General features: G+C 48.5%; 1 long non-coding RNA gene across 1 annotated transcript; it reads left to right on the plus strand.

The window, feature by feature from the left end:
• Positions 1-2585: 2585 nt before the first annotated feature.
• On the plus strand, positions 2586-23884 carry LOC119378574 (uncharacterized). Its single transcript, XR_005181027.2, has 2 exons — positions 2586-2782; positions 23741-23884. It is a non-coding gene; the product is annotated as an uncharacterized LOC119378574 (long non-coding RNA).
• The last annotated feature ends 286 nt before the right edge of the window (positions 23885-24170 follow it).

Genomic DNA, 24170 nt, shown 5'->3' on the forward strand with positions numbered 1-24170 from the left:
GGAGATGAAGACAACGTGTTTGATTGGACTGTCTTCGACTTGATTGTTTCCTCCAGCAGGGAATCCTGGGAAGGCACAGGCTTTTATAACGCGAGCGTCGAGACGCTCTAAGACGCTACCAAAAGGACATGTAAAATAAACGTTAATGTTATCAACTCCGGCTCCTGAACTCGACTTCTCCCTGAGGCCAGGCTGCTCCCCGGTCCTATGGGCGGACCCCCGATCACATCAGTTTGTACCACCCGACGTTTCACCAGTTTGCTGATGATGAAAGTGCAAGCACGCCTGGAAGGAACGGCCAAGTGTGGTATCAGGCTTTGCAGATGTTCGCTGCTGCCATTTGCAGAATGCACATAAGAGTCTCGTGCACTCCTTACGTCAGAAATACCGACGCTGCTGTGTCCTTTGGTTGAGTTGCCAGCAGTATTTCATGTGCTTTTGTTGTTGCGATCCGGGCTGAACAAAACTGCCATTTTTGGTGGTCATTGATGGTGTCTCTTTTTTTTCTTTCTGCCGAAGAAATTGTGTACAGCCTTCAGATCAGTCAGCTGTGGCTCTTTTTAGTGAAGTAGTGAAGTAAAAATGTAAATGATGTGGCTTCTTGGTGTTGACAGTTTATGAGTTTTTTATTAAAATTTTGGAGTGCGACAAACTGTATAGATCGCTGCTGTTTTCACCACGTAGAATCAGTCATCAGTGTGCGGACCAAAATTAAATCTTTGTTCGATGACCTGTATAGTAGTGCAAACTTGAGGTGTCGTCGCATTTTCCGGTGGCTTGTTTAAATAATTATTTTTAAAGTAAAGTATATGCATGATGTGGCAACCTCCACTAGCTGCCTAAGTGATACTGAGGTATACAGTTAGTGTTCAATGTGAATAGCTTTGCTCACTTTTAGCTCCAAGATTTTCCTTGTCATAGCGCTGAATTACGTATCATGAGGCGAGCCTTCTGCCTGAAGATATATATAGTCTGTGAGCGCAAGCGACACTCCATCAACGAACTTACAAACTGCGAACTTACAAAACCGCACAACCAAGAGCGGCAGTTGGAGGAGAGCCTCGCTCAAGCTCGAATCGGGCGGCGCTAACAGGCCCGCGCGAACAAAGTGGCCCGCAACTTTGCACGAGGCCAAGCGTCAACATCACCAACTCCGCCGGTCACAGCCATCATCGCCATTAATTGGAAGCATCGACCACCACTCAAAAGCCACGGAGCAACGGACGTCAAACATTGCCACATTGCGTTGGATGATGGACGATAATCTGTGAGCTATTGTTTTGGATGCGCTGTCATATTGTTTAAATTTAGAAGTTTCATGTTTTGTGTAAATTGAGTTGCTTTATTAATTTTTTCCCTGTCATTTGCTGTCTGTGTGAATTGTTTATGTTCATTATGAATTGTCAATTATAGGTTTGAGTTGTGTATTTGCATATGGTGTCTCGTTGTAAATTCTCTCACGTAGCACACCTGCAGGCATTACCCAAAAGTACCTCACAGTCACATTTCGAGTATATCCATTCTCTGAGAATGGAACAGCGAGTTTGCGGCCGCACATGGTCCAGCCGGCATCGGGGACGCCATGTTTACTGGGGAGAACAGGCGTGCGAAAATGTGGTGCTTTCCTAGAAATGAAAAAGAAAAAGAAAAATATTAAGTGTTTAAAATTTTCTTTCCGGCAGCAGCTTCCCTTACTCATTTTATCTTTGTAATGAAGAAAGCTTTATGTATTCGAGCTAGCTAACTCTGAAAATTTCAAAATAATAATAGGTACACTTTCTTGGTGCACGTGCAGGCAAGCATTTCGGTTCTGTTGCTTCCACAGTACTGCCAAGGAAAGTTCTTGCCAAGTGTAGCATACTTGACGAACTGAATAAATATGCAACTTGACAATCAACATAAGTAGTGCAACTATGGCACAGCGTGTACATTTTAGCAGCCTTCTCGGTGGCAGCGTAGCGTTGGCGAGCAGCGCCGAGCCGTGAGTGGCACATGGACTGAGGTTTTCGGGGGGGTCCCATTGTGTATGGCTAGAATCGACAGGCATAGTTGTATAAGGAGGTGTTGACCAGAATTAGTAAGCCCCTGCAGCTTTGTGTGGCTCCGGTTGGGCTCTGCATCGTCAGATGTTGCTGCCAGTGTTGCCCATCACGTACACTTCTCCAATAAGCCGTAATATGCAAATGGTAACAAGTGTGCGGGCGAACTAACATTCTCTAGTGCACTGGCACGACAAGACACTGAGAGTGTGGCTGGCTGAAAAACCTTCAAACGATGCGCAGTTCAGTGATGCCTGATGTCCGATGAATCGCCAAAACTCGTGACATAGGTTGTTTACAGATAGGACCTACGCTTATGAGTGCATTGCTGGGTGCTTCTCTTTGTGGTTCAGCAATTGCACGAACTTAAAACTTAAATAAAATACATTCTAAATTTATCATCCGAAGATGGAGCTGCGACAACTGCTACTGCTGTTACATGGCTCACTTCTCAATGGTTTTTAAGATTAATGCATGCACAGACTGGCTGTCGAATGGATGTCCGCAGCATGTGCCCTTAGAAGGAAGCCTATCTTGTAGGTTCTGTGCCCCTGGAGCCATCACCTGGAAACTGAGCGGCAGCTGAGCCGTGGTGCTGCCAATGGGCCCAGCGCTGCAGTTTGTGGTGGTGGCGTTGGCATGCCTGGTGGCGCTACTGCTGCCACTGGAGGGAGCGAGTAGCAGCAGCCATCCATATCTGCAGCTCACCCATCAGCAGAAGCTGATTGCCGCATACATACTGGGTAGGTCTTTGCCTCTGCTTTTAACGAGCTTACTAAGTGGTAGGAATGCACAAATAAGAACAGTGCTGATGAATACGAGGACAGAAGATGGTGACTGGCTGACATCAAGCCTGACTGCCACATGCAGCTGACCAAATTTTCAGAATTGGATGTCCAAAGAATTAATACCAACGGCAAGGTTGACCGTAGTTGTTTCTTTCAAACTTCAGCACTGCAGCCGACTTGTTTACAAAATGTCATTATAGTCAAGATGACGAGGTAAGATGACGTACATGTGGCCTTGACTCATGACATCGACTCTGTGATGCCATTAATTTAGAAGGTAAGGCATGCAAACAGAGACTACGCATTTCTGTTGTCTTGATCTCTTAAATCAGTGTTTGCATGCCCTTCATACATTTATGAACTAGCTGTTAATTTATGTTGTGCTTGTTGAGCTGCAACGCCCATGTGACCTCTGTGTCTAGACATTGCACACACAAGCTTGGTAGACGTTTATGATAGCTGTCGGCCGCGAACTGAAACTCTTTTTCACTTGCACATGCTTCTTATATGTGCCTCAGTCTCTACTGGTAAAAAATTCAAGGGCTGGGATAGCTCCCTTACAAAAATGTATGTAGACAGTCTATAGACGTTCTAAAATAAATGGGTTTACACATTCTATAGACTGTCTAAATTTATTTTTGTAGGGGAGCTGGCTACTGGCATCCCCAGGTAATACCATATTTACTATGTTGCAATTAGACTGTGAAAGTGCCACAGCAAAAATGTGTATTTTTAAAGATTATAGCCAGCAGTTATAAATGGTCATAACCGCCTCTTTACGAAATTTAGCCCGTTTCACCCGCAGATTCCCAAAAAATGGCATTCTTGATACTGTCGATCAAGTGTATATTAATTAAAGTTATGAACAACCATATCGTGTGCAGGCCTTGGTGATCTGTGATGCACTTGGTTCTCAATTCTTCCTGAATGTGGCCTAATCCATTCAGAACCGCACATGTTGTGCATTAAATTGCTTAATTGGTCATTAATTGACCAGTGGCTAGACAATGCCATCAGAAACTTCAACAAAATAAATTTTGTCATTCACAGTGCACTAACGCAGCGATGCAGTAGAGAAATGAAACAAGTGCTTATTCAACTAAATCTTTATTGACATGTTTACGTATATATTGGCATGCATATATACAGTGGAACCTTAATTATACGTCCCCCGGTTTGCGACGACTCGCATTTTACGATGAATCAGATTGATCCCGGCAAAACCCCCGTAGAAACGATGTATTAAGAACCTCAGTTATACAACGCAATTTACGCCGACCTTGCACCGTATGACGACTCTCCGATACCGTCCAAGAAAAAAAAATCACCTTTTTTACTCAAATTTAATGCCGACCAAATATTCGCGGGTGCAAAATATATTACGTGGCCCTGGGTTCGCAATTAGGAAAAATAGTGAGACAAGTACTGTATTCCTTCTTACACTTACAGTTTATTCTCCTCGCAGTTCATTTGCTTCTGTGATTCACTTTTCCTGGTTTTAATATTTCTTCTGGATAGACGTCACACTCTGGAGTTTTGCGAGATGCGTGGCGCCACCTGTCGGAGCAGTATTGGGTAGTACAAAGACCGACTGCCTCACACAGTTTGCTGTGGGACCAGGTGCAACTGGCGAGTGCGAAACGATTGAGCTTAACATGGTGTGTGTTTGCGCATTTAACGCTCAGAAAGAGAGCTGCGAGTTTCTCTCCGCTGGTCGGACGCGTCACCGAACCGCCATGAAGTGCTTGCTGGATCACTCGCCAAAACGACGGCGAAAACAACAGTAGACGAGACCGCTCCGCACGCTACGAAGAAACGCCGCAATCGACGCTACAGTTGCATTGTGTATTGCCACGGACGTAAAAGACTGAATAACAACGTTCAGTTTTACCGATTTCCATAGTTGTCGTACGAAGAAGAAAGGCGAGAGCGCTGGATACGGGCCGTTGCGAGCGTGTTGGGTAAGCGAAGTACCCGCGTTCTCCACAGTCGGTCGCATGAGAAAGTGTGATAATGTGGCGCTGCTGTTGTTTTGCTTAGCCCTGATGGAGAACCATTGTAACCTTGACTATGAAGCTCAGCAGAGGCTCTGATCGCGGTGCGTGCCGTGTAACACGAAACGAGCAGCTAGAGGCAGACCGAAGACGCGTGATACGCACACCGCGACATCCTATAGAGAGCTTTCACAAGCGGCGGAGGCGCTGTGCATTGTGGGTAGTCCGCCATTTTGAAGTCATAGACAACCGAGCCGGGAAGCGCGCGCGTGTGGCAGCACCGAGCGAGGAAACAAACAGACGTGCCGGTGCAATCACGCTTGTTGTTCTTGTGAGGAGTACGGCGCAATAACTACGAAGTCAGCGAAGACCAGAATGTACGCATCGACGCTCTCCCCAAAACACCGCGAGTGATAAAACGAGAAAATCCAACTATCCGGAGTGGAACCGTTCACGCTGAAGGCTGCCGACTGCATAGTGGAGGTGAACTTGTGACCGCTCGTCGATGCCTCCGACATTCGCGAATTTGTGGTCTTGCGGACGTGTTTTGTAACGAGACAGCAGCTCAAAGGAAGGAAGGCCGTTGGCGGCCACAACTTCGTGACAAGCGGCCGGTAAGCGAGCCGCGAATGAAGCAAGTTGCTGCCGATAGCGGGATCGTCATGACACAGGTAAGCTTGTAAGGACGTTTTAGATATTTATCTTTTCTACTCTTTTGTTAGGTGACCCAATCGCAGGCCCGCATCAAGCCTCCCGTCGAAGTGTGGTTCCTGGGGAAGGGTGACGGAGAAATCCTTGCTGCGCACTGCTCGTGCATGGCCGGAAACGGCGAGGCGTGCTCGCACATTGCAGCGGTCTTGTGCAGCGTGCTGTACACCTTGGCATATTTTGCCAAAAGTTCATGAAAACTTAAACTTATTGCACTTTCCTCGAAGAGCTGATGCTAATCGGCACCTTTGCTGCTTCTCACCGACGACACATAAGTGCTCGCTAATGCAGGTCGATACTCAGCTGCAATCAGTACGCCGAGAAACTGGTTGCGGTCAACGCTGCGGTGCACAAGTTGCGCTTGTTGCAGTGTCGATGCGCCACTTCTTCGTCGCCGATGACGACAAGCCCATTTCGGCAACGGGCCGCACCTCAAGTTTTTTCATGGCAGGAGGGAACCAGCTCTTGGAGCCATCTATGCACGAGCGCTCTTCACGCGCTCGCAGGCCGTACTCCACGTAAAAGAGGAGCGCTGCAATGTGGGAACACGCTCGCCGTTTTAGGCCGTGCGCGGCAAGGATTTCTCCGTCACCCTTCCCCAGGAACCACACTTCGACTTGAGGCTTGTCACCTTACAAAAGAATGCAAAAGATAAATATCTAAAACGTCCTTACAAGCTTACCTGTGTCATGATGATCCTGCTATCGGCAGCAATTTGCTTCATTCGCGGCTCGCTTACCCAGCCGCTTCTCACGAAGTTGTGGCCACCAACGGTCTCCCTTCCTTTGAGCCGCTGCCGCGTAACAAAACACATCCGTAAGACCACAAATTCACGAATGTCCGAGGCATCGACGAGTGGTCACAAATTCACAGTCGGCTGCCTGCAGCGTGAAGAGATGCACTCCGGATAGTTGGATTTTCTCGTTGTATCACTCGCGGTGTTTAAGGGAGAACGTGGATGCGTAAGTTCTGGTCTTCGCTGACTTCGTAGTTAATGCTCGGTACTCCTCACAATAACAACATGCGCAATCGCGCCGGCACGTCTGTTTGTTTACTCGGAGCTGCCGCACGCGCGCGCTTCCCGGCTTGGTTGACTATGACATCAAAATGGCGGACTACCCACAATGCACAGCGCCTCCGGCGCTTGTGAAAGCTCCCTATAATCTGAGTTGGTCGTCACCGCACAGCATCGCGGACGTACGTTTTGAAGGCTCAGAGTTCCGGTTCTAACTAGCTAACACGTGCGTCATACAAGTAAATTGCAAAATGTTGATTGTGAACTTCAGGTTTGTTTTGCCCGTGGCCTCCGCGATTGCTGTAGCTATCTCGGAGGCCACGGTTTTGCCTTGGTTGTACAGGGGTATTCAGACTGTATTCAGAATGTATTCAGACGGGGGAGGAATGCTCGGGGGAGACGGGGGGATTGCGTATCACGTGACTGCGACGTCACGGATTAGCGAGTGGGCGTGACCCCCCCCCCCGCGCCTCCTCGGAGGAGACGGGGACGTTTTCCCCGAAAGGACAAACGATCCCCCTGCGGTGGGGGATGTGGCGGAATTTCGGGCTCTTCTTTGGCCACATTGTTGCACTTGCTCCTGCAGAGCGCGGCAGTGGGTGTCCAGTCTGCAGCTGGATGGTCGTCTGCAGCTCGTCGTCAGCAGCTCGTCAAACGGGTGGTGCTAAAGCCCCTCCATCACGTCTACTGCCGCTTTTTTAAGTAGCGCCAAGCATTGTTCCGCCGCCGCCGCCTAGTTCCGGTTCCGGAGTTTCCGGAAGCAAGTTATTGGGCCACCTCCTTCCGCTTTTTCCTTCCATCTTGTTTCCACACACGCGAGACGGCAATTATTTTCCTGTGCTACAGTGAACTAGAATATCTTTACCTCTGCCGCCGAGGGAATTTTCGCTCGGTGTTTCTGCGTCGCTAGGGATGCCGCCTCGCTGCTGCGCACCAGGCTGTCCGACGCGATGGAATACCGGCAAATCTCTCTTTTCTTTACCCCTTGGTAAGTATGATGAAGAGAGAACAGCCGTCTGGCTGCAGCGCATTGGACGACAAGGCATCCAGCCAAAGAAGTCGGCACTGAGCACCACGTAGCGCTTCATACACATGTGCAAAAGCAGCATTTCATACATATAACGTACTGCGTGCCGCCTCGCAAACCTACCTTCCCGCGCAGTATAAATATTCCGCCCGTGTGGTCCACTGTTAACTTCTAGTGAACCAGTGGGGTGAGTAGCGGAATTGTTCATTCTGTCTACGACACACGCAAACCTCGCGTTCGATGACTGCGTGGCGTAGATGCGGCAACAGACGCAAAGGAGGGTCTTTCATCGACGCTTGACCGACGTCTGAAGAAGCAGCCGTGGAACAGAGATGTTCGAACTTTACATTGCAAAACGATTATATTAATCGGTCACAATGCCCAGTCTATGAGCATTCACACCAGTATGACGTTGCAGGAAGGCGTTTAAGTCACTTCAGGCAGACCAAGCGAGCTTAACTTCACACCAAGCTCGCACACTGAAGCTCGCATTCTTTCATTCGGCTCGCCTTTTCGCCGCATGACGAAGGCACATTTTCGGTGCATCGCACGAAACTTCACACAACACACATATCAAGGAGGTCCTTCCATCGGGCGAGATGCACTTGGGCAGTTGCAATGCCCGCCTTTTCGCCGCATCGACGTCGTAGCCGCACGGCGAAGCCACATTTTCGGTGCATCGCACGAAACTTCGCACAACACACATATCAAGGAGGTCCTTCCATCGGGCGAGACGCACTCGTGCAGTTGCAATGCCCACGCACGCATCACATACGCACAGCTGCAGTTCCCATTGATCTCCTAGACGCTTAGCTACACCACCTAGTGTGTGCATTTAGCGAGACCGATGTACATCCAAGCTCCATTAAAGCAAAATCACGACCGATCCTCCGCCGGCAGGAAGGTTGCGGAGACAGGCGAGCGGCAGGACAATCAGGCGGAGGCGGGGGGTGGGGGAGGGTGCAACCGGGAAACATCATGGCGGCACGTCCGCTTCCGCTGCGGGAGATCCGGTTCAAAGGTAGAGGGAGAGGGCGAGTTGGCGCTACTTAACCTGGTCGGCGGAAAACTCATGGAGGGGCTTTAGGTGCTGCAAGCCACCAGAGTAGTCTAGTAACACTGGTCTACCCCTCCGTTTGCCTCGTCCGTGTGAGTGGGGGGCATTTGTGGAGACTTCTCCTCGCGAGCTGACGTCACTAGGCTCCGCCTTTACCCCCCGAGCATTTCTCCCCCGTCTGAATACCCCTTACCCCGCAAAAGTGGACAGGCACGTGTCCCCATTTGCAATATATACAAACGGAAGACAACCATCAAGAGACGATTTGAGGATGCGAAATAAAACAGTCCAGTGCACAGCAATCGAGAGATGAATTAAGGGAGAATGCAACTGAAAAGGCGAAAATCTCCGGGGCCATTCGTCCCTGATAAAGCGAGTTTTTTACCACTGATCGTAAGATACATAGCCAAGTAAATTGATCGTGTATGTATGTCATCACTTTGGCATTAGGTATATACCCGATTTTAGCGCATTTCGGTGCTATTCGCAATGCCCATAGACTGTCGCGCCGCCAAGTGGAATTCAGGAGCGTCCTCTCGAGGAGGGTTAGTAGACGACAAAATGGCAGCACTACGCAGTCGCTCCCTTGTTCGGCTGTGCTAGCCTCAGTGTTAACGCGTTGACAAGAAAGGAACACTACGACTTTGCATGTTCCCTGCATCACTGAACAAATCGGGCCCTCCGTGACACGAGAAATCTGATTCGTTCTTGGGAGACGCGAAGTTTTCGTGAAAATACGTGGCAACTCGCGCTTTCAATGCTAGCCCACAGCGTACACGTACTATCAGCTTCGCGAGGCTTTCTGTAGCCAGGTAGGTTAGTTAAATGTTATCGTCCGACATATTCAATTGAAGCTCACGCTGTTTTACTTGCATATAGCATTGGTCAGTGTTTCTTGTAGTGCATGAATCCCATAACACCGTACGCGGGAGGTCGCGCGGGCACGCGATGTGCTTTTGTATAACTGAGCGATCTCAAGTTGGCGATACATTAAAATAGGGCCTCTATCCTTTGTAAGGAAAGCGCTGTTACGAATCGTGCGAGCGACGTTTCAATCATTCGAGGACGCGTCTGCTCGACGCCTTTCGTGGAGCGAACGCTTTCCACGCCGTCTTTCGCCAGTGTGTTGGTTTCATAGCCAGCGCTGCGCCGCTTGTTTTTGTACGTTTGTTGATAGGTGGCAGCACACTGCAAGCGATTTGCTTGTTGACCGGTCTGAGAGCAAAATGTTCTTCGCGCCCAGACAAGTGGTAGATGTTCTCTGGCCCAGACGTTTCCCTAATTGTAAACGTGGTGACGCGGAGTGATCGAAGTCGTTCGGCGGAGGAAATTCTTCAGATTGCTTTCAGCAGTGATGTTGAAAGAAACCATCTTGAGGACGAGGATTTTTCACTGGACGTAGAAGACTGTGAAAGCACCGAGAGTGACAGCGACGATGAACGATCAGCTGCTAACTCACGAGGAGCGAGTTGCACTTCACGTCCCCCCGTGCGTTAATGTTCTTTCACGCTCGTAAGTCACTTTGATTGTATTTAATGTATAATATCCCTGAGCGAGACCGAAATAAAAGCATAGTTCCTCTTGTGCATTGCATGTATTACAATTATTGTGGATATTATGGAGCGCCGCATGCCGCCAACGCGCTCGAGCTCGACCAGCGAAGCGAAATGGTTAGAGCGATAGAACGTGCAGTCACGGCCACAATGCATGCCTCTCGGCTAACTTCTTCGACGTTGCGAAAGCATACGTGTGCATTCTTTTCGATATTCATGTTTCGGTCGTGCTGATCGAACCTGCAACATGCGAGTGAAGTGAATTGCACACGGCTAGGGTCTCAGCATGGCTGTGACAGAAGCGCTACTGAATGGGATGCGAAATGCTTGTGTTCCGTTGAAGACGTAACTCCGCGTTCCCGACAGCGCAAGTAATGACGACGGCGTATTATGTTTGCAAACCATCACCACGTTAAACGTGCGGTCCCATGCAGCAGCGATGGCGCTACTCGCTGGCGGCCTACTACTGCGGCAAATCCGTCAGGCAGGCTCGGCACGTACAGTGGAACCTCGTTAATGCGTACCTGCCGGGAACGCCGCATAACTACGCACTAAACGGTAGTACGCATTAACCACCAAGTAAAAATTTGCATCTCCTCGCATACGCCATCGCCGCCAGCACAGAAATAAATACAGTGCCACAGCAAATATTGCCTAAAGTACCCACTGCAAAGCCTTTTCATTCTTTTTCCCAAACTGGAGAAAAGATTCTGGTACTCTCGCACGACCGTCCGATAGTGCCGATTGCGCGCGGTGGCAGGAGCATTTCGGAACTATTACAGGGTCCGGTATACGCAGTGACCAACGTAGCGACAGAACGGACAGTGTCGGCTTTCCGCGATATATGTGTGTGCGTCTGTACCGCGATCTGCTACTAAATGAAAACTGACACAGTTCCAGTGAAACGCGGTACGGCTGCGTGGAGCCGATCGTCTCCTGGCTAGTTGCGTGCAGCGCGTCGCCTTCTCGGCTCACGGCGTCACTGCCGGGCCGCCGGGCCGCTTGCTGTACCGCACGCGCGCATTTGTCGTGGGAGTGTTCTTCGTACCCACTTCGCTCCAGACCGTGCACAGATGCAGCGATGAGCACAGATGAGCTTGTTTAACGCGGCGATGACGAACTTCCTGCAAGCGATGCGCACTCCGCAATCCATGCACTCTGCGACGCTCTAGTGGTCCTGGCAGCGGACGGAAGCGCGTTTGGGTGGTCGCCCAATAAAAGCGTGCAGTATGGTTACAACAGCGCTACGCTTGCTGGCTGTACCGTACGCGTGCGTTTAGCGTGACGGCGTCTATGCATAGAGGTTTCTCGTCGCCCACGACCAGCGACGCTCAACTCCGCAACAGCGAGCTGGTTTCGTTTCTACGAAGCGGCGCGCGCTTGAACACGGCCCCGCACAACGAGGCGGCAGCGATCGGCGGCCCAGCGCGTTCAGGTTGTCGCCTATTAAAAGCGTGCAGTAGGCTTAAAGGCCAACTCCGGCGATTTTTCGAGTTCGATGGATCTCAGTGAAATTCGCTGGGTACGTTCATTTGCACGTTTCCGTCATTTATGCCAAATTACAGGCTTGAGACATGCGCAGATTGTTTGCAAATGAATTTTAAAGATTGTCTGCAAACGCCCTCCTGGCTTCCCACAATTATTGGCAACATTGCGTCTGTGACGTCAGTATTGGTAAGGCGGCGGAAGTGACGCAGCCGAGGGCACCACTTACTTCGGCGCTTCGGCCGCTACAGCTAGCGTCTGCTGTGCACAAGGCGACAGACAGCGTTGGTTTGGCCGGCGCTTCACTGGTCGTCCCGGCTGTCACAGTTTTCATACTCCGCGCCGGCGTGACCGGCATGCCTTGCACGACTTCCGGTTCGTTCGTAACAACGTCTACGTCATACGTAGACAGTACACTCGGTTGGGTTTCGGTTTCGGTGTTGCGCTTTTTTGCTTATTTAAAATTATTCTCCAATTTGCCGAGTATTTCTGCTATCGGGCCCGTAACAGGAGCGTCTCAGGAACATAAAAGCACCATTACTTTGACATGGCCAAAAAATCGCCGGAGTTGGCCTTTAAAGTAGTGCTGCGCCGCACGCGTGCCCGAGCAGATATCTGAAGATACTTATTGTGATAAGGTTGTCGGCGATAAGTCATGCTGGCGCGTTCGTCGGTGGCCGCCGCCTCACCTTCGTTCTTTCCCGATGCTTACCCGCAAAGGCATCGCCGCAATCGCGCGGAAGTCGGAATCGGTGATCGACCGATCTACGCACTTCCCGAAAAGACTGAAAACCTTTGGCGGCACATTGTGGCGTCGGGAAGTTCAGCGGCGCAGTAAAATTTTATGGCACAAAACGTTATCGCGGTACGCAGGGTACGCACTAACCGGTAGGCGTAGGGTGAAGCACTACGGCTTAAGCGGTCAGCGAATGCATTAGGCTCTATGAGACTCGGTCGGGGATTCGTTGCAACTACGTTTTAACCGTTAGTACGCTTAAAGCGGGTACGTATTAACGAGGTTCGACTGTACTACCTCGGAGTGCCGTTCAGCTCATACATCAATTCTAGTTCATGCAGTTTTATGTAGCACGCACAGGATTTCGCAAAGCATCGTTATGCACGGTAACGGAGCTGAAATATAACCTTTCACACCGCAGCAAATAATTAGGTGGCGAGTACTTAGCACTTTCCATGGTTTGGGAAAGCATTTTATTCTCATATCCATTTCAGCGCAGCTCATGACTTCATCCGGTGAAAGTGGCACGGGCCGTACGTCCGCACGTCCTATCTGTTCCTATGCTAACAAACGCGGTGACCCTCCTCCTGGCGCCATCTTGAAAAGCACGGCGCGCCACCTGTACTTCGTGGGCATTGCGAATAGAGCGGACATCGGAGGGCTTGCCTCGATGTCGTGCGATGCTCGCTTGCACTTGCATACCTACCAAGTCTCCCGGATTTTCCGGGAGACTCACGGATTCAGACTATTTCTTACGTTTGTACGGCTGGCAGGAAAATATCCCGGAAATCGAAATTTCTGTGCGTGATCTGGCCACATTCACAAAAATCCAATCCAATCCGATTGAGGCTTTTTGCGAACTCATCGCTTAAGTAAACCAATTTAGGAGGCGTTGATGTAAACGTACAGTAGAATATCGGTGATACGAAACCGGCTGATACGAGTTTGTCAAGTTCCCCAGCCGAATTCCACTGTGTCTAATGGGCCAAAACTAAGATCTTACGAACACTTTCCCGCGTCGCGGCGGGTGATGCGAACTTTGGTACCAAACCGTCGAGCGAGGACAAAACAGCGTGCTGGGAGCTTCGTAAGTACGCGCACAGCCAGTGCACACACTGTCAGAAATGTGGTTACCATTTTCCACAACCGCTGTGGAGGAAACCGCGGGCGCTCTTGACACGTTCGTGTATGGCGACGTAGAAACTGACATAACTCCGAAAGTGCACGCACGTCCAATGCTCACACAGTCCAAGCGACGCTGCTTTCCGCAAACGCTGCGGACAAAACCGCGGCAGATGCGATCATAGATAGCAACAAAGGACTTAGTTTTGAAGGCACTTGCGCTGCCAGCGCACGCGGGTTGAAAACGGAACTACCGTTTGCCGCAACTAGAGTGACCTAGAATAGGGGGAGTGTCCAAAGCGCCGGGTCCCGCGTGGGCCTTTTGCCGTGAACTCCCGCGCCGCGCCGCTGCTGCGCAGGACCCGTGGGCTTTTCGCTCTCGGGAAGCGCGCGGAAAGCCAGGGGCGTCTGCTCCGCGCTGTAGTTTTTTGCGCCGCGGTTCCACACAGGGCACTTGAAGTCTACTTAACTTTTATAATGCGGTGCGGAATGGAGCTTATCCATCTTTAAGCGTTGTGTTAGTGCTGGGGCAACAACAGAATGCAAAAATCATGTGTCAAGCGGCATCAGCGTGGTCTAGTTCCGGTCACAAAGTTCGAGAACGTTGGTGCGTGTGTAAAAACGCGCAAAACGGACACGTACAAGCAAAGAACGAAAAAACAAACCTTATTCGCACGAGTAATCGGGCAATACCATCACGCATGCACGAATTAAGAGTAATAAAAAAAAGTAAATTGCACGCGCAGTCAGCTGAAATACTTGCGCGCAGTGACCGCTTCACACTACGAGCTTTTTACTCATGGTCGCCACTGGTTTGATGGCTATATGCACACCGCTTTAATCAACAATTCATTAGCCTCCACTAGCTCTTTATTATGGACGGAGCACACCGGGAAGACGCAAGGGAAACAAAAAAAAGAAAAAAAAGAGTCGGTCATACGACCGCAATTTTGTTCGCTTATTTTTGCTTCTAAGGTAGCGTACAACATGGCTCACCGTGCGCAAACATTTGAAAGAAAAGCAATGCCAGGTAAACTAACCTTATTCCACAAGTTTTTGCATAAAAGGCGTAACATAGAAAATGCTTTACAAATATCCAGATATCATGAAACAAAGTTACAAATGCCCCCATTGTTGCTGTACAAGATGCCTGAACTGAAAATGCGGTAAGAAATTGACAAATAGAAGTGCACGTAATATCTCAATCACTTCAGAAAATTGTTCAAATGCAGAGATCCCTTATGTATCTAGCCTGAAAAAAATGCAGCACTCGCATTTATGTATATATATATATATATATATATATATATATATATATATATATATATATATATATATATATATATATATATATATATATATATATATATATATAGCTTCAAGCCTTCACCATACGAAATGAAGACAGTTGCCAACAACTCATTCTCAACTTCAGATGTTTTCACGGTTCTCGGAGGTTAGCGTTCACCCGGTTCAGAGACTTTACAATAAGATGTGGACGAGTAGTTCCATAATATACAATTGTTTCTGCGGCAGTTGAATGCGCGCCAACAGGGCACCCGACCACGATTTCCCGGTTTTTCCTGATGACTTCACTATAGCGTCCACCACAATTTCGTGCTGAAGCTCCGGAGTACTTAAATAGCGAGTCTGCTCATCTCTTGAATAAATATAAAGAGATGACCAGACGGGTAAAGCAAGCCTCTTTTGTCCCGCAGACGCGTGCAATCAGCTGCTCTGAACTGAGCATCACGTTTGTTTTAGGGCGATCGCACGTAACATGAAGTGAGGCATACGCGATCTTGCACTGTTATCGTTTCATTTTCTTTGGATTTCCTTTTTTTAAGGCTATAGCCTTACATGCCTCATCAAACACGAAAATTGACCGCCGGCGTCCCGCGTAGCCAACACGAGTGATGCCCAAAATCATCACGCGATGACGTCGACAGAACTTGTGACGTCACTATGACGTCATTCAACGTGACGTCATATGATGAGGCCATCGCATGACATGGTCGCTTTGCATTGCCTCCGTGATCGGGGGCCGATCACAGAGGCAATGTAAAAGCAGGTGAGGTGCAGAAAGCTTGCAATGCCTTCGATCCTGTCGGCAGTCCGTAACCACGTTATGTGCAGAAACCTTTCGGAGAGGGGCGAGGGAGGATCAATGCATCGACTGACGAAAAAGATGGCTTTCGTTTTCGAGTCATCTCGGGCGAATGCAAACGGGACCATGTTTTTTTTTTTCATGTAATTTTTTCGCATACATTTTACCTATGCGGTCAGTTCTACAAAATGTATGGGTAAGTATAACATGTTGACATCGATATTGGTGACCACCACGTTTTTTTATAACCTGACGGAAACCAGTGATTCCACTCCTGCGCCAACTGCGCCAAAGTGCGCCAAATTGTATTTACTGCGCCATCCTGATAATATCGACGAAATTTGCGCCAAACTGCGCCAAAGTCTCCGGTTTGGGGGCGTCTATCACCGGCAATCGCACCGCCGGCGCGTCAGAACTTGTGCAGCTCGATCTTTGGGCTGCCAATAAAGTCGCAATTATGGACCAAGAATTATTCCGCTGAATAAATAGCGCTCGCGCGTGCGTTCCGAGTAAGCCACGATGCCATGCACGGTGCCGACGCAGCTTCTGTTCTGCAAGTCGGCTCGACAGCAAAACGCGCTCTCCGCAGATGCTCGTGACGTCTAGGCCTATCGGTAGCGAGAAAGTGCGACGGCGATTCATCGGTGGACGTCGTCTGTTCCAGAAACGCTGCTGATAGCTCGTTTCAAGCGTCGCACGGCACGTAAGGAAAGCAATGTTCAGTAATAACTACATGAGTGCCGCTAAAATGTCTGTCACTTCTGTTTCCGGACATCGCGGAATGAAATCTGGGATCGCTCGCAGTAGATATATGGGACAATATCGAAGTTTCCTTGCTTCGCGTTTATGGAAGAGCACGCGAACGGTGGAAACGCGTTGACACTTTTCCTCAGATATACTTTATCCATGGATCTTCATCCAGAACAGCTTTTTCGTTATTCCTTCCGCCAGCACGTCTGAATTTGTAATCACTCTGCGGTAAATACCCCCTAAAAGGCCCTGCCCTTTCGAGCTCACGTGCTAGGGTTCCATCCAATTCGAATTTTTTGCTTGCTTTTTTTAAAAATGTCATCTCATTAGTAAAATCATATCTCCTGGTCGGAGCAGCCGCAAATGCGCAGCTGTCAGTAGCAGGCCCGCCGCTGACGGCCCACAGTGAAGCGGCTACGCCATGTTACACGTCCGCCCCTCGATTTCGGAGGTCAATAGCTAACGGTTAAAAAAACCCAGTTTCGCTTAAGAGCGAAGCAATGAATGCGATACCAAAAAATTGTATTGTGAAACGAAGTAAGACTAGCAGCTAACTCTTTTGGATCCGATCTCGCGTAACTCAACAAAACGGTGGTGTAAGGGAATATGGCCCCTCCAGGAACCGAATCGTTTTCTTGCTCTGAGTTCTCTAAACACGAAGTAAGCGTTGGGAGCACAGCAAGTTTACGAGCCGTCTCCTGATGCCTCGAGATAGCGCGCGTGCAAGCGACTGCGCCCTTCGAACGATGCAGTCCCCCCCCCCCTTTCCGCTCCCCTGGCGTCCCTTCATGCTCCTTACGAAAGACGGGCGGGGCGTTTCCTCTCTGTTTGATGAGCAATCGACGGCAGGCCCGCACGCGGGAAGGTGTTATCTCATGCGCTGTCCGTGCGACGGAGACAGACGGCCGGCTAGTTTAATCTCCGCTTCAGCCGCGTTCGTCGCCAGCGCTCGCGAGCTTTTACCCGCGGCTAGAATGCGCGTGGTGATGTTATTAATTTGGACTTTATACGGAAAATTACGACCATGGCGACGGCAAAAATCCGCCGAGAGTGTCCATATAATTGCTATCGCAAGGGTCAATGTACGGGGCAGATTTTGCACCCCCCCCTCTTAGGTGATTAGGGGGGAGGGGGCGGCCGCCCCCCCTGTGCGCACGCCTATGTTCCTGAGATGATTTTTTCCATGAGATCTGCAATGAATCGAAATATTTCTAGCCTTCATAAGAGCCCCATAATAGTACTCAGGTGCTTGAATGTTAATGCAATATGCTTCTGTATTGCACTCCAGGATGTAAAAGTCGCTGCTCCAAAGTGCTCCCAGATGCAAAATTATCTGCTCCAAAGTGCTCCAAGATGAAAATTTTGCTGCTCCAAAGTGCTCCAAAACGAAAATTTTGCTGCTCCAAAAATTGCTCCAAATCAGAAGTCCTCGGTAGCATCACTGCGGAAACAAATCGTCAGACCACACATCGTCAGAATTATTTCTGTATTTCTGGCTACAGAAAGCGGGTTTGCGCGCCACACACCACATTATTATTGTTAGTCGTTACACAAATGACAAGCATGTGAAGTTAGTGATGCCATGACCTATCGGTCGTGTTGCGCATACATACACTCGTGCCCCTCCGTGCCAATTTTCGTGTATACCAAGTGAACGAGACGCGAGTTACGCGAGTAATTTTTTACTTTTGGTGCCGCGGCCACGCCGACTGACACATTCGGCTTCGCATGAAATGGCTTGAAACAGCAGAGCGCCGGAGGCAGCCTTGTAAAACAAATCGAATGCACGAAATAAAAGATAGGATATGAAGGGTGCAAGCGCGTTAGCATGTATGAGCTAGTTACTACGTGCAAAAGATAGCATGCACGAGCTAGTTACTACGTGCATATGTGCTACGTTCTGGTTATCTCCAGTTTATTCTCTACTGCAGCAAGTTTACGTTCGTCATTCCAGACGAAAGTAAGTTAAGTGCCTTTTCTCACGATGAAGTGCGCGCAGGATGCGTTCCTCAAACAGCCGCGGAAGTGTGGACCAATGCGGTGACAAACCAGCCGAAAGGATATATGCAAAATCGCCGTTTCACAACATACAAACTAACAAACGCGTTCTCTGTGTGATGAGTCGCTGCAGTACTATGTTGCAATGACACAGTATTAAATGTTGCCCAAATTTCCGCAATTTTAGCTAATAGCGGCCAAAATATCACGCGCGTAGCAGACGCTCGCCGCTTTGACACGGCTTCCGCCACGGAGAAAGCCCACGGGTCCTAGAGTCACTGTATATGCTACCTTTAGGTAGCAGAGTAGCGCATAGGTTCGGCTAGCAACCACAGCTATGCGGTGAAGTCGCACTCAGCGGCGGCGTCGAGAAATACAAGAATTAGCCCGAGCGTCAGCTTCTCCGCAATGCATGGTTGCTAGCGGCGTTTGGAAATCAGATGCGCAACTTGTACCTAAAGGTAGCATATACAGTAACTCTAACGGATGGATGCTATGAGCGTCCCCTTTGTAACGGGGCGGTGACATGTCTGCCACCAGGCTCGAAGAAAAAAAAAAGCTTCCTTGTTTTATGTTGGCCTAATACCTTATTTACATTGATTAAATCTATGTTATTATACCAAAAAAATATAAATTCACGGTCTATCTCTCTGCCTCTTAAGGCAGAATGACCTTATTTTTCCCCCCATTATTTATTTTTGTTCTTTATCTCTACTTTTCTGCCACCAATACTCTAACCGTCTCTTACTTATTTCTATCGCGGACGTGTTCAGCTTTCCATTGTTGTCCCTAAAACCCAAGGCTTCATGTAGACTCGTGCCCACACGTATACCTGGGTGAATATCGCCACATTCAATCAGTACATGTTCCATCGTTTCCTTAGTTCCTCCGCAGCATGTACATTGTTCTTCTTCGTTACTGAATCTCGCTTTATAACTACGCGTTCTAAGGCAGCCCGACCTTGCTTCAAACAGTAAAGCGCTTCCCCTTGAATTATCATAAAACCTTTCCCTCCTTATTTCGTTTTTTCCCTTTCGGTAGTTACTCAGAGCCGGCTTCTTTTCCATCGCTGTCATCCAATAAGTCCTCTCCGCCTCTCTGACCTTCCGCTTAATGCTCCTTGTTGCCATATCGCCCGCACTGCCAGCCGTATATTTACTGGTGAGCCTCCTAGTTCTTTTTCTCCACTGCGTGTCAACGCTTTTTCTATACAAATACCTGAAAACCTTCTCTGCTCATCTACTCTTCTTCATTTTCCTCAGCCTCTCTTCGAATCTCATTTTGCTCTGAGCTTCCCGCACTTCAAAGCCTGTCCATCCCATATCACCCTTTACAGCCTCATTTGTCGTCTTCCCGTGAGCGCCCAACGCGAGGCGGCCCACCGTCCTTTGATTTACATCCATTCCTGATTGTACCTCTGACTTCATGCACACCACTGAGTTCCCAAATGTAAGCCCCGGGACCATCACACCCTTCCACAGCCCTCGAAGCACCTCGTACCTATTGTACCCCCATAAAGCTCTGTGCTTCATAATGGCAGCATTCCTCTTTCCCTTTGCTACCGATGCTTTCTCTTGTACCTCCATATATCTATCCCCCTCATTTACCCATACTCTGAGGTACTTGTACTCGCTTACCCTCGGTATTTTTTGGCCCTGTATAAAGACCGCATGGTCTTCGTGATCATTGAATACCATCAATCCACATTTTATTGCACTAAATCCTAGTCCTAAAGCCTCACATTCCCTTCCGCATATATCTGCCAGTCGCTGTATATCATCTTGACTGTCCGCAAATAAGACAATATCATCAGCATAAAATAGACCTGGAAGCTTCTGCTCAACCATCGTGCCGACCTGTTTGTGTGACAAATTAAATCCAATGTTGCTACCTTCTAGCGCTTTTTCCATCCTCACCATGTACAGCATGAATAACAGCGGGGACAAAGGACATCCCTGTCTCAGCCCCTTGCTGATTTCAACGCTGTCCTTGCTACTTATTCCTTCCCATTCTATACAAACTGTATTTTCTCGGTATATTTCCCTCAAAAGCTGTATACAGTCGTCACCTATGCCCACTTCTTTCAGTATATCCCACAAAATTTCCTGATTAACGTTGTCATACGCCCCGGTAATATCTAGATAAGCTACGTATAAGGGCCTGTTTTCTATTTTCGATATTTCTATACACTGGGTAAGAACAAACAGATTATCGTCTAACCGCCTGTCGATTCGAAATCCATTCTGAAGTTCTCCCAAAATATCATTTTGTTCTACCCACGCTTCTATTTTTAATTTTACTGCCTGCATCGCCAACCTGTATAGCACCGATGTAATGGTTAGCGGTCTATACGAGCGAATGTTATCCTTTTCTCCCCTGCCTTTATAGATTAAGTTCATTCTACTTTTTCGCCAACTGTCTGGTATTTCCCTCTCCTGTAAGCACTTTTCTACGGCTTTCAGCAGTGCTTCTTTAGTGTTATGTCCGAGTTCGTTAATGAGGCTGACGGGAACCCCATCTAAGCCCGGTGTAGTGCGCCTAGGAATTTTTCCTTCGGCTTTCTTCCAATTGCAATTCTCTAGTACTACATCTTCGTCGGTTGCACTCCTTTGCGCACTTTTACTCACCGGGGGAATCCCCTGGGCGACATTTTTAAACGAATCGGCTGTTATCTTTCGGATGTAACCTAGCGCTTCATACCCTTCCAATTGATTTCCTCCTTCATCTACCATATGTTGTTGCATTGTGACAGACTTCTTACCCAGCGCTTTTAGGTGGCTCCAAAATATCCTTGGCGCGGCCTTCTTCTTTTCGCGAATCTCTGTCATCCAGCGTTCACTTTCACCTTTAATTTTTGCCTCGACTAATTTCTGCACAATGGATTTTTGCTCTAAATATATTTCCCATATTTGGTTGACTTCGTCCTGTGGCCGCTTCTCCTTTTTTGCTTGTCTGTGCTCCCGTGATGCCTCACGTCGTTTCTCGATCGCCTCCCGGATTTCTTTGTTCCACCAACTTTTTGGCTTTCTCTTTCCTTTCCAACAAATAGTTTTCTTCTCTTTTTCCATTTCTTTTGTGATTATATGTAGCAGCTCACTATACTTCCAGTCTTTACCTAGTAGGTCGTCTACTTTTTCCTCGACTCTTGCGGCTATATTTGTTATTTGTTTGTCATTTAGATACAAGTTGCCAAACTTTGATTCTATGTTCTTATTATCAGTTTTATATCCCATTTGTAATATTATGCGTTTATGATCACTACGCAAGCTGTTAATGCCTTCCTCGTCTATTCTCATCTCTCTAAGTTTGTCATATATTCCTTCTGTCATGAGACAATAATCAATGCTCGATTGCCGGTTTCCGACTTCCCACGTGATCTGCCCCTCACACTTAGGCCCCACGTTAACTATCTCAAGACTATGTTGCTCGCGGAGATCTAGCAATAACTTGCCATTGGTGTCTGAATATCCGTCAAGGTCATGAATGTGAGCGTTCATGTCCCCTAGAAGGATTATTTCGGCATCAGGACCAAATTCTTTAATTTCGGTGCTTATGCATTTCACTATCTCCAGATTCTTTTCTCTGCAGTTATTCCCCGTCCACAAGTAAGCTACACCTAGCCACGTTTTCTTTCCACCTACTGTGCCCGAAACCCACATGTGCTCTGAACACGTTTGTTTCACTCTATCCCATTTTGTTCTGCTATGAATTAGCATTCCAACACCCCCACCTCTCCTTTCTGATGTGATCCTGTTACATCCTTCCCAAATATAATTGTCAATATGTGGTGGCTCTTCCAAGTCCAACGGATGGATGGATGGATGCTATGAGCGTCCCCTTTATAACGGGGCGGTGACATGTCTGCCACCAGGCTCGAAGGATAAAAAAAGAAAAAAAAAACGAAAAAAAAAACGGGTCCGGCACGGCAGCGCCGCGGCGCGGGAGTTCACCGCAAAAGGGCCTCGCTCCTCCCATGTATTCGCGCGGCGCTTTGGACACTCCCCCTATTCTAGGTCACTCTAGCCACAACCGCCGCGCACGAAATCGCGGTCGCTGCGGCGTGGTCATCGATAGCGACTACGAACTCCGAAAGTACGCGGCTCACGCAGCGATAGATTAAAGACGAAGTTGTAAGAAAGGCACGAAGCGTTTCGGCGTTTCTGTCGATCTTCGCTTATGACTATGGTGGAGTGAACTGAGGCACTTAGTTTTCAGTTGGCCTCAAGCGAAGCTTTGACGCGCGCTTTTGCGGCAGCAAGCTGCACTGTTCCTTATTGGTCCGTTCAGGTGTGTCCCAGAAAGACATACGCAAGTTCTTTTGACGGAAATCGATGTTTTGTGCGTGTATCGCGGTTTTAAAAGCGATTTTGCTAGTTTTTTGATGATACCATATTGCGGGCGATACGAATATTTTTGCTCCCGCTTGAGATTCGTATCACCGAGATTCTACTGAAAAAACGTATGCGTGCGTTGTTTATGAGGTATTATAAGACCGCAACGCCGATGTTTACGCTTGCGGCGCTGTTCGGGACCCCCCCCACCCCTCTTGTTTTCCGAAATGTTTTTTTTTTTGCTGTTGAAAAAAAAAGGGGGTGGGGGGAGGGAGAATGGTAAATCGGCGCGCCTACCCCCCCATTTCGGAAATCTCCCGGATTCAGATCCCTTGAACTCCATCTATGCCGTAGTTCGCTTTGATGAGCTTTCTAGGTCCTAGGTCCGTGACTCGGTCACAGGCAGTGGTGTAGCCGGGGGGGGGGGGGTTCTTCACTTTTTTGTCTGCACTATTTTTTTCTAAGGTAGTATCTGGTCTGTGTGCGTTTCATAAGTGACTGCAGACAGCCCACTGCTATGAGCGAAATCCACGCGCGCGCTTTTCGCGGCAGCCGTGCACGAAAGTGTTCGATAACAGTGGGCACCAATAATGAATTAGCCGCCGTGGGGCTAAATGGAAGATTAAAAAAAAAAACAGGATTGAAACCTCACGAAATACTATAGTAGGACGTGGTGGTTTAGGAGGAGAGCAAGCTCTTGCAGCCTTATGTTAATACATCTTCCGCTCTGTCCACCTTTCCACGCAAGAAAGGGGTCATATACACGGCACCTCTAGCATACATGGTATATAAACTTGTTGACACTTTGTTTGACAACCATTTGTGCCGTTGTGGCCATTCGGAACTGATGGAGAGTACAATCTGTTGCTGGACGAGTTGATCGAAGACTGCCTGACAGGAAAACAAAGGCCATCAAAGCCCCCTCTTCTTGGGGCTTTGATGTGTCGTGTTTGCATCATTTTTTTTTCCTTCTGTGAGATACTCCTTCTGTGATCACGAATCTAAGCTGATTCCCCTGTTTTGTGCGTAGGGCTCATGACGATGGTCATCGTCCGCCAGTGAAGGAGCTGCTCCATTCTTCTAGTGCCAGACGATGTCCTCTCCAGCAGCTTTGTAAATTGCTGCGTCACTTCGGGGCCTGCAGATGCCTGTTTTTAATAAAGTGTGTAAGGACTGTTTTGCTATAATTCCTGCTCACAATTGCCAGCAACTGTATTACGTGTGATTACTTACAGGATTCAAGCAAGTGTGGGCCTAGAGAGCAATAAGCACACTAGTCTTTTATTGTGATAAAAGTTACCTGGACACTCCGGGCGCAATTTTGCCATTGCCAAATGTTCAGTAAAAGGCCAAATTGTTAGCGTCGCCCAGCACGTGAGTGAAAGCGCGCAAGCGCTGTTGACAAACCCGACTCAAGCAGAGATGAAATGCATGGAGGCAGACAGACAGACTTTATTGAA

Source organism: Rhipicephalus sanguineus, unplaced genomic scaffold (genome assembly GCF_013339695.2).
Source record: "Rhipicephalus sanguineus isolate Rsan-2018 unplaced genomic scaffold, BIME_Rsan_1.4 Seq8822, whole genome shotgun sequence".
In the NCBI taxonomy this organism is placed as follows: Eukaryota; Metazoa; Arthropoda; class Arachnida; order Ixodida; family Ixodidae; genus Rhipicephalus; species Rhipicephalus sanguineus.